We start from the raw sequence: 10,315 nt of genomic DNA, 5'->3' as shown, positions 1-10,315 counted from the left end.
TAAAATAATGGGGGGAAAAGGCTCGTCCACTTTGTGGAGGTAGTTCAACTATAATAATTCTCTATTGTTTAGTTCATTACACATATTTATTGAAATAAAGCTCTACTCTAAGCTCTTTTATCAACAAAAATAGATAATTGCAACTGCATGGTGTCCCCAAAACTTAGAGGTTTAAAAAAAACTGCTCTGACTCTCAAGATACTCTGTATTAACTAAAAAAAAAATAAAAATAAAATAATATATATACACACCTATATACGTACATATATATGTATGACAGTCTCCCCATTCCTCAATTATTCAGATAATAATTTTCATTTATCATTTTTTAGTATATATAGTCATAGATTTCTAGGTACTTTGTACTAAACACTTTCTTATATTTGGGGAAAAATCATAATAAAAGTAATGTGTGATCTTTTGGGGTTTTTCTTTTTCCTTTTTTATTACAAACACAAACATTCCTAGAACAACAAAAATAAGGAATTGTGTATGAAGCCATAAATCTGTTACCTAAGTTGTTCCTAAAGCATAGATTAAATATAATATAACATAGATTGCAGTAAATAATAATATAGATTAAATAATTCAAATATAAAGTATAGATTAAACATAATTATAACATATAATATGATATATTATATAATTATAATTATAAAATTGTAATGTAATTATAAAATTACAAGTCTAATTAAATAAAATTATTAATGTAAATAAAAATAAAGTATAGATTAAATATAAATATATGTGACAAAGTTATTCTGCTTGTGTCATCTCCTTCTGGTTTTCTTTTTTGTTCTCTGCGTATTTTATATATTATTGACGGTATTTTCTTTCTTTTTTCGCCTCTATCACTTTCCTTTCATCACTCTCTTCTTTCCCCTAAAGAGGTCCTCCCTCTTTCATACATAGTGTGTTGTCTTTTTTCTTGTGTTTAGTCAAAAGCTTGTCTTAGACACCATTTTACTCTTGGTTGTTTAGTCTTGGCCACTGAGAAGTAGAATCCATGTTCTTTACTGGGCACAATGCCCTGTACAATCTAAGTAGTTTGATCTGAAGACAAAAGAAAGAACACATTAAAGTTCTAGCCGCTGAAGGAGGAAGGGTCCATTTATTCAACGTTTGTTGCCTGGAAACTTCCAGTTGTGTGTGTTTTTAAAGTGATTATATGTCAGATCCTGCAGGTGCAAGAAATAAAACACAGGGTATAGTTTGCCATGAAAGCTGAATTAATTTTCAGTGTAGGGCTCATGTCAAGAGTTTTTAGTGGTACTCACAATGTGCCAGCTGCAGACTGCAGTGTAGTCGTCAATTTGTTCAAAGGAGTCTTCCCCCATCATCAGGCACAAAAAGAGAGCACTGCAAACAGTCCCGAACAAATTGTAAGCGGTCAGCAGGTAACTTTTTCAGGGGTTTGGTCAGCCAGATGGAAGAAGGGCACATTTCATGAACGTGAATGCTAGTGTCTTCCTATTTCCTCTAGAATAAACTATAAGCTCCTCTGTTTAGTTTATAAAATCCTTTACAACCTGGCTCCAACTAATCTTTCCAGTCTTATTATATAATATGCCCCCTCTTGCCCTCTGTGACTTAGTCAAATTGCCCTTCTCTTTGTTCCTCCCATAAGACCTTCCATTTTCCACCTCAGGGCACTTGCACTGGCTATCTTCCTGGACATACCTGGGAAATGTAGTCCCTCCATACCTGTTCTTCATAGAATCCCTTCCTTTGAGACCCAATTCAAGCACCATCTTCTGTGTGAAATATTCCCTGATCATTCCAAATGCTAATTCCCTCCATCTTGAACTACCTTATATTTAACTGTTTTGTATTTATTACACACACACACACACACACACACACACACATTCTATATCAACTTATGTATGTCTTTGATGTCTCTCCTATTAGAATGTAAGCTTCTTGCAAGTAGGATTATTTGATTTATGGTGTTTGTGTCTCCAATGACTTGACATTGTGTCTGGCACACAGAATATACTTGATAAATGCTTGTTGACTGATTGATATATCTTGTCTTTAAATCTAAGGCATATGGGTCCCATGGGTATTCTCAGACACAGCAAGATGGAAAAGGAAGGACTATAGTAGAGAAGTCTGGGATGAGGAAAGGGGAAGGAGAAGAAGGATGAGGAGAAGGAGGATGGAAGGAAGAAAAGGAGAAGGAAAAAGAAGGAAGAAAAGGGAGGAAGAAGGAAGAAAAAGGAGGAAGAAGAAGGAAGAAGAAGGAGAAGGAGAAGAAGAAGGAGAAGAAGGAGAAGAAGAAGAAGAAGAAGAAGAAGAAGAAGAAGAAGAAGAAGAAGAAGAAGAAGAAGAAGAAGAAGAAGAAGAAGAAGAAGAAGAAGAAGAAGAAGAAGAAGAAGAAGAAGAAGAAGAAGAAGATGGCTAGGTGGCACACTGAATAAGAGCGCCAGCCCTGGCTTCGGGAGACCCGCGATCAGTTCCAACCTCAGATACTTGGCACCCACACAAAAATAACTGTCCGTGTAACCTTGAGCAAGTTACTTAACCCCAATTGCTTTAAAAAGAAGAAGGAGAAGGAGAAGAAGAAGAGGAGGAGGAGGAGGAGGAGGAGAAGAAGAAGACCTTAGCAGCTAAGTTTTAGTTTGCCTGACTATTCACATAATTAAGGCAAAGGGATATTTATTGTCTGAATTATCCAGGTCATTGCCATATTGTCTGCCTCCCTCTACCAGGGGAAAAGAACTAGTTAGCCAACAAAAGCATATAGAACGCGACAGCCCTCACCAAGAACGAAGGAGATCTGTGATACTTTCTAGTCACTTTGCAAGGCTAACTGAACAAAGCTGAATCTGAGATTTAGACAATGTCCTGGGTAAAGTCAACAACAATAACACATTTCTATAGCATGTTAAGATTACCAAGTGCTTAATACAGTAAAGGGGCAGAGAGCTGGGAAAGGAGAACAAAAGGCAAAAAATGACATGAATTTATATTTTTTTCACTCTAAGTCCACAAGCAAGTAATTATTTTCACTTTAAAGGTAAATATACGTCTGAACTAAAGCCACACAGTGTATGTGTGTATATATGTATATATACATATGTGTATGCATACACACATACATATACATATGTGTACATGTATATATGTCTCTGTGTGTCCCAGGAAGAAGCTTAATTTAAATTATTCCCAAATGCTCACAACTACTACTAATGACCAAAAGCAGAACAGATGGTTCTGGGTATTGAAAGAAAATCATGATTGCTTGTCAGATGGAGATAGGAAGTCATCTTGGGATTCTGCCTTACTTCCTCCTAAGGGTTGCCATGCCATTAAATGGGAGAGAGCAGTAAAAGTAGCTAAAATGATGTTAGGATATCAATAAAATTCCAAATTCAGCATCACAGGAAAGGAAATCATGTTCTTTACATTTGTTAAATCATTACTTCAGAAGCCCTACAAAGTCATGTACAAAAGTTGACGAGTAAGATTAGGATTATTCATAGATTCATAGATTCCACCCAAGCTACCACTTCCCACTGTTATTTTGAAAAGTACATTTGACATCGATGTTTCTGCCATTGCTGGGAATGTTTACATTTATTTGTTTATTAGTCTTGTTATTTCTTTTCAAACCAATATTTGTGCTACAAAATTGTTCTGCCTTGTACTACATTACCTCTAAAATGATGTGAACATATTCTTATAATTCTCCCTTAATATATTCTCATAATTCTCCCTTAGTCACATTCTAATCTAAGATGTGTAGTCTGACATCAGAATTTAAGAGCTATAAGGCTTGGATTTTCCTTGGAGATGCTCCTCTGATCTGGTATACAAAAATAAGATGCCACTGTAACAGCTGTCCATGGCATAGGGTATAGGTGTATAATAATTAATAAATTAATATTTACCTACCGAGTGTAAAGTATGGTGCAAGGTACTAAAGCTTGGGGGAAGTTTCCGGCGATACAAAATTTAAATAAGACAATAGTCCCTGCCCTCCAATTTATTTTATTAAGTACCTACTGCGTACAAGGCTGTGCTAATCACTTTACAAATATTATTTCATTCAATGTTCACAACAACCCTGGGAAGATAGGTGTTACTATTATTTCCATTTTTTTTTAACAGTTGAGGAAAGTGGGGCAGACATTACATAGGCAAAGTAATTTTTTCAGGATCATACAGTTGAGGTCACATTTGAGCTCAGGTCTTCCTGACTTTGGGTAGCTGGGTGGGACAGTGGATAAAGTGCCAGGCAAGACAGGAAGACTCTTCTTCCTGAGTTCAAATCTGGCCTCCGACACTTACTAACTATGGGACCCTAGGTAAGTCACTTAACCCTATTTACTTACCTCACCTGTAAAATGAGATGGAGAAAGAAATGGAAAACCACCCTAGTATTTCTGCCAAGTAAACCCCAAATGAGATCACAAAGAGTCAGACACGATTGAAAAATGGCTGAACAACAATACACTTCCTGACTGTGGGTTCAAGGCTTTCTATAATGTGCAAGGAAAAAGACACCATAAAGTTAACTGTATATATTACATAGGTGGCATAGTGGATATATCAGAACTTGGAGTCAGGAAGATCTTAGTTCAAATACTGCCTTAGACACTTATTAGTTGTGTGACTCTGAGGAGGGCACTTAATCTTCAGTTTCCTCTCATGTAAATTGAAGGAGTTGGACTCATTGGCCTCTAAGATGACTTCCAACTCTGAATCTATGCTCCTAGGATCACAGGATGCATCGTAGAGTTACAAAGCAAAGTAAAAGTTGAAGTCTGTGGGGGAAGGTCCAACCAGGGAGAATCAGGTGAAGCTTGCTAGAGGAGCTGGTGTTTTAATGGGTTTTAAAGGAAGGGGGTCTTGAGGTAAAGATCATTTAAAAAATCACAGAATACGAAAGTTAAAATATACCCCAGTGAACGTTCTCCAGGAGTTGCTTTTTTAGCCTACAATCAGGGAGCTTTAAAAAAAAAATTCTATAACTGTATTTCACTATAATTAGCTTCCTTTGTTATCGTATCTACTTTATGCATTTTGAAAAATTATTCTGAGAAGGGGTTCATAGATTCCACTAGACTGCCAAAGGGGTCCATGACCCAAAAGGAGATTAAGAATCCCTAGGCTCTTATCTATCTAATCTAGCCCTGTAAAAGAATTCCTGCTACAACCCATTATATACAGAACTTTTATGTACTAAGTAAAGTTATTAAGAAAGAGACTTGTGTTATTTTCCATTCCATGTTAGCCAAAACTAGATTTTAAGATCATTCAGTGGAGTAAATTGTTATGCTGCAGTAGATTTTCAAGTCCTGCATTGACCTGGGAATAAACAATCTGAGAAGCCAGACATATAAAGAAGTTTTCTATCTGAAGCAGGTTTTGCTTCAAGATACCCTTATTTCTGGTGCATCAGGCCTGCTTTTTCTCTCTTTATTCCTTGCTTGACATTGCCCCCCTTGCTCTGTCTTCTCACCTAGCTTTTGCAGATGCCTTAGCTCACAATTTTCCTGGAGCTGACTCTTGGAATCATAGGCTGAATCATGGTTCCTCAGAGATGTTGGTGACCTCTGAGGTCATCTACCCCAGTCTATACCAGAAAAGCTATCTCCTCTCTGGCCACCAGAGTAAGTGGCCATTTCATCTCTGCTTGAAACCTTCCAATGACAAAGAACCCACTGCCTCCCAATTCTGTCAATTACACTTAGTGACAGCTCTAATTGTTAGGAATTTTTCCTCACATCAACCCTATATCTTTGCTTATGACTGTTTTCTGAGAACAATTGAAACAAGTTGAATCCCTTTCTCACAGAACAGCCTTCCAAATACTTGAGATCAGTTATCACATCTGCCCCCTAGAGCCACCTTCTGCAGGCTAAACATCCCTAAATTTTCAACTGATCATCAGATGAAAAGACCTAAAGCCCTTCACTATCCTGGTTGATGCTTAACAACTTCTGTCTTTTTAAATATAATACTACAGATGTGGTCTAACCAGGACAGAGTTAAGAAAAAATATCATTTCCTTATAACTGGAAAGATGCCTCTTAATTCAACCCAAGATCACTGAAAGGAAACATGGAGGTCATACAATCCAATCCCCACATTTAAAAAAATGAGAAAACAGGTGTTTAGAATTTAAGTTGAACGACATTGGTAGAAAGGGAAGAGCTATGATTGTACTTAGGATTTACCCAAGTCTTATGATTGACAAAAGAGTTGTTGGCATGGGAAAAGGCTCCAAGGCACTGGGAATTCAAAGGGGAACCTATTATTTAACCACTTCTCCTTCCCCTTTGGAACTCGCCCAAAACCATGGAAAAAGAGACATGGTGGTAGCAACCAGCTTGAGAATTAAAGAGAACAATCTATTAAATAACTAGTTTAGACTATATTAGGGTTTCTTATAAAACTCTTTTGAAATTCTATATCTATCATTATTTATGGGCCAGGCCATAAATCTTGTCTCATTTCAGAACTTAAAAACTCAAGCTATGCTTCTTGATGAGAAGTTTAGAGCAGCAGGTAGAGAGAGTCTTGGAATCCGAATGTCAAATTCTGCCTTTCACACTTATTGACTATGTGACCCTAGAAAAATCACTTAACTCTCAGTTCCCCCTATTCCCATCCCATGTTCAACTGGAGCAAAGTGTGGGTAGTGAGAGTTCCCTAGATCTGATCTCTACTGAAAATGTTTCTCAGTAGGTTTTATCAGTTTATTATATCCTACATATGCTTGGATTTTTATTGTTCAAAACTATGAATTGAAACAAGCCACTTCCCAGAAATAAATGAGATACTTCCTCCTCTTCCTCCTCCCTCCCAAAAAAAGCAAGAAAAACTGCTTCTAAGTGGGCAAACTTGGATAATTTCTAATTTATGCTAATTAAATCTAATCACAGTTAATATCCAACTACTGTCTTGTAGGATTTACAAAGTCAGAAGGGTCTAAATTCAGATTTAATGGAGTATATACAAATAGTTCTAAATGGAGCCTTCTAATAGCTCTAAAAGCAGGCTTCAATCAGATATGAAAAATATAACATCACTCTTCTTATACAAATCAATTAATTCCCTGTCTGACCAAGCCTTGCCACCCTGGAAACATTTGTCAAGAATCATTCTTTTCTCCTTTTCTTGGTCTTTTACCACTTTTGCCAGAGCCATCAATGAACTATGGAAGGTGGGACAATGAAGTCTTTCATGGAGTTGAAGAGGAAAAAACCAACAGAAAATAAAAGTCCTCTGTCTCATAGGCTTTCTCTCTCCTTTCCTATTGCCATGAACCTACTAAAGAAAGTAAAGACGGAATTATAGGAAAAGTTCAGTCCCTTTTCTAATGCTCAGAAGGTAGTTGAGGCATAAAGAAAGAAACCTGAGATGGAATTGCTAAAGGAGTCAAGAGTACCATGGTAAGATGGCTTTGTGTTTCTATATAGATTGACAGCCTCTGGATGTTATGTGTTAGACTTTTTCATTATTAAGACATCTAATCCAATACATTCAATGAAAGGACAGGTTCTGATGCTCCGGAAAGTATTGAGAATTGGCAAAGACAGCCCTAGAACATTATAGCCAATGCTATATAGAAAATAATGGATCAATTCAGTTCAGTTCTGATGAGCTTGCTGGTTAAACCCTGATCCCACTAATCTTATACTAGATTATTTTCTATAATGTGTAATGAGATCTTAAAACTCACTTTTAACCTGTGTCCAGAAAAACCATGCTTAAAAATTTTTTTTTAAAGATTAGATACTATATTAAGTCAAGTTCTCTGCCATCCATTGTTTAACATTAGAGAACATGCATGGAGCATACACAAAAACAGAGCTACTCTAGAGATTCTGCTCCATTTAGTGCCACTAACCTTCACCAGTGCTTGAGAAGTAAAGTTCCTGGAGGTACCGGTCTCTGTGTTTTTCATAAACTACACAAAGTGAACCCACTGGATCTTTCAGCTAGATGAATCACCATGTGTCATCTCCCTGCCCCCCACTCCTTCCAACCTGCCCCCACCCCCAGTTAGGGTAAAATGTTGGATTTAGAGTCAGAAGACTTAGGATGAAATTCTGGTTTTACTACTTACTACATCCGCATGGCTTTGGGCAAATCACTTCAGCTCCCTGGGCCCCAGTAAGGATCAAATTAAGGAATTCTTGTTTTCACTTATAATTCAAATCTATATGAAAGGTTGATGAGAACATTTGGGATTTTAATATTTGTTTAAACTGAAAGATCTGGAAGAAAAGAAGCCCTACCTCCCTCCACCTGTCAAAAAGGCAGAAAGAGAGTTTGATATAGTGGGAAAGGACAATATTTTTTAAAATATTGCAGAATCACAGACGCAAAGCTAAAGGAGACCTCTGAAAATATGGAATCCGTTGGATACAGAAGAAAGCTAAGGCATGGGCAGCTTAGGTGATTTATCCAAGCTTAAAGAGGTAGTACCAGGGATAGGATCTGAATGAAGGTCCTTCACAGGGCTTACCCCTGCACCATACGGTTTCCCTATTGGGTGTATGTCCTTAACCAAATCATTTAACTTTCTGCCACTAGGTTGTTGTGTGCCCTTGAGCAAGTCTGTTTGAATAGGGAATGAATGAATGAATGAACGAATGAAAAATTATTTTTTTAAACTTTACAATGAAGCAAAACACTGCGCTAAGTGATGAGGAATCGGACAAAGAAGCCACGGCTTGCAAGAAGTTCACATGCTAAATAGGGAGAAAACACGCGTGAGAGGTTTCAGCTCCAAGTCAGATGGAAAAGCCCCATGCTTCTTAGGGTGCAGTACCAAATGTGAATGTTATTTCCATTAACAAAACCATATCTGACTCTGATATGGAACCATTTGCCAGTGCCAAGGACTTCCGCGTTGAGAAGGGCTTTTTCCCCCATGTTCTCATTTGCTGTAACTGCTGAGGAGGCTGGAGCTGAGATACCTGCAGAGGTAGTTGCTAGGTTGCATATCTATACACATTAATTCCCTGGACTGTGGCATAGGTGCCAGGCTAAAAGCAGGGTCTGGAGTATATGTTGTTCCCAGGACTCTTGGTGGCATCTGGGAAACAGTGGGTATCGATGGTGGTCTCTTTCAGGTCTAAATCTTCTGGACTCTCCTTGTAGTTAAACACAGGTTTTTAATATTAATGATTTACAAAGTGATAACAAAGTTGCTAGACTTCACTTTCCTGTGGGGGTGTTGAGATAGGAAAACAATGTGGTCAGTGAGAAAGTATCTTTTTGTTCTCCAGTCAATGGAAAAGTAGAATTGTAGCCACACCAGGGAGATATCAAAGGGCACGGCTCCCCAACAGTACCTGGCACCCTAGGAACCCTCCACAAATATTAATCAATTACCTGCAGAAGAGAATGGAAGCCTTCTGCCTCCCAGGTCAGTTTATGTAATCCCAAGATTACATAAAGCAAGTGCTGTATCTAAAACCAGAAGACCTAGGTTCGAATTCTTCCTGCTGTTCTGACCCAGAGAACCCCTTTCTTCCTCTATGAGAGGACAGTTCAGATGCCGCCTCCTACATTGCATTTTTTTATTCTCCAGAAGCTCTTCCCTTCTCACTTCCAGCTCCCTCTTGAAGTTACTTGTATTTATTTAATTTCTTGTGTTACAAATTGTATTCCCCTGTCTAGAGGACATAGGCTTGCGTGTTTTTCATGTCCCCAGTCTAGCACAATGTCTTGTAAATACTGCAGCAGGCACTTAATGAAAGTTTAATTGAACTGAATTGGGCTCAGAAATAGAGCATCTTGTTCATTAGAACAGCAAAAATGCCAGTGTCATTGCATTAAACAGTACATGGCTGGAGGTAACATAGAAGAAGACTGGAAATGTAGAAGGAGGTCATGTTATGAGAAAGCGAATATTTCTGACAAAACTGATCTTGTATTTGACCCTGGAGGTGATAGGGACCCACAGGGGTGTAGTAGAGGGGTGACATGTTCAGACTTAGAGAGCTTTAGAGAGATCAGTTGGACAACTGAGGGAAGAATCAGAGAGATTTGAGTCAGGTACACCACACCTCCCACAGGCTACTGCAATAATCCAGAAGTAATGTGTACTGGAGTCTGTACTGGAGTAGTGACAATATCAAAGGAGAGAAAGAAGAGGGAGTGTTTGAGAGATGTTGCAAAGGTGAAATCAATGGGCCTTAACAGATTGGATATAAGGGTGGGATGGGGTGAGAGAGTGAAAATTCAAGGATAAAATCTAGGTTGCTAGCCTAAGGGAAGTCTCCTCAAGCATTGCATCTTTTAATATTATAAGAATCCAGGGATAAACTTGAATAAGATCAAGAAAGAA

The 10,315-nt window shown here is 37.9% G+C and overlaps 1 long non-coding RNA gene across 1 annotated transcript; it reads right to left on the bottom strand.

The window, feature by feature from the left end:
• Nucleotides 1-497: 497 nt before the first annotated feature.
• Nucleotides 498-7,972, bottom strand: LOC138161509 (uncharacterized). Its single transcript, XR_011168401.1, has 3 exons — nucleotides 7,865-7,972; nucleotides 1,278-1,359; nucleotides 498-1,053 (listed from the first exon to the last, which is right to left on the bottom strand). It is a non-coding gene; the product is annotated as an uncharacterized lncRNA (long non-coding RNA).
• Nucleotides 7,973-10,315: the final 2,343 nt, after the last annotated feature.

This window comes from Petaurus breviceps, unplaced genomic scaffold (assembly GCF_028583685.1).
Source record: "Petaurus breviceps papuanus isolate PSGF00001 unplaced genomic scaffold, PetGlider_PUasm1.0 118, whole genome shotgun sequence".
NCBI lineage: Eukaryota > Metazoa > Chordata > Mammalia > Diprotodontia > Petauridae > Petaurus > Petaurus breviceps.
The sequence above is the reverse complement of the archived record's forward strand: the minus strand, read 5'-3'. Positions and strand labels throughout refer to the sequence as shown.